The sequence below is a fragment of the Myotis davidii genome, unplaced genomic scaffold, assembly GCF_000327345.1.
Source record: "Myotis davidii unplaced genomic scaffold, ASM32734v1 scaffold875, whole genome shotgun sequence".
In the NCBI taxonomy this organism is placed as follows: domain Eukaryota; kingdom Metazoa; phylum Chordata; class Mammalia; order Chiroptera; family Vespertilionidae; genus Myotis; species Myotis davidii.
Window position 1 is genome coordinate 1,614,646 of NW_006286244.1, and position 1,015 is coordinate 1,615,660.

Below are 1,015 nucleotides of genomic sequence, written 5' to 3' on the forward strand. Positions count from 1 at the left end.
CAGGGCTGGGTACGCGCGATGGAGGCATCTGCTGGGCCCAGCAGGCCCACTGTGCGCCCACGCGCACCCACTGTGCGCCCGCTGTGCGGGGAGGGACGAACTGCTGGGGCGGCGGCCTCTTAACATCACAGACCCAGTTCTAGGGGCGACGCTCTCCGGCGATTTGTTTACAGTTGAGCCCTGCAGATTCTTCCTTCGTCTGACAGCTAATTCCTGAAACGGGGAGAAAATACCGTCCTATCAGCCTGCTTGTCTTTGAAGACTTAGCCTCGGGAGCTGGGATGAAGGACGGCATTAATCCCAGGATGAGTTTCCCCCCCGACCGGTATATCATGCCGTTCCCTCGGGATTCATTCAGTCGCGCCGTGCATGCACCGAAAATAAAAGAGGCCCGTGCTGTGGCTCGGACCTTTTTAATTGCTTTTTAATTGCACTGATTTTCTTGCTCATTTGCAAGATCTCCTCGGAAGAGGTTTTTTCATCCAGGAAGGAAAACCAGTGTCTGTCGGCCATTTCCCCGTAAGCGCGCTGGTCGCATGGACCCACTGGTCCCTGTCCGCAGCTGCCTCAGCCTCCCCCTCGGTCCTAACTGCTTAATGCTTGTAGCCATGGCCGCGCTCTGGAGATTTTAATGCATCTCCTTCCCTCTCCCGTGGATTTCCCATTACACAGGGACACCTTTGCCTGGCCGGTGTGGCCCAATGGTTGAGCGTCAGCCTAGGAACCAGGAGGTCACGGTTCGATTCCCGGTCAGGGCACAGGCCCGGGTTGCGGGCTCCACCCCCAGTGTGGGGCCTGCAGGAGGCAGCTGATCCATGATTCTCTCTATATATTGATGTTTTTCTCTTCCTCTCCCTCCCTCTCTGAAATCAATACAGATACATTTAAAATAAACACACACTTCCGGGACCATGTTTCTGTTTCCTCGTGTCTCGCTGTGACCGCATCTCAGGGTAGCCAGAGCTGCCTGCAGACGCCAGGTGCATCCGGGCGGTCCCTCTTGGCGGGTCGACCC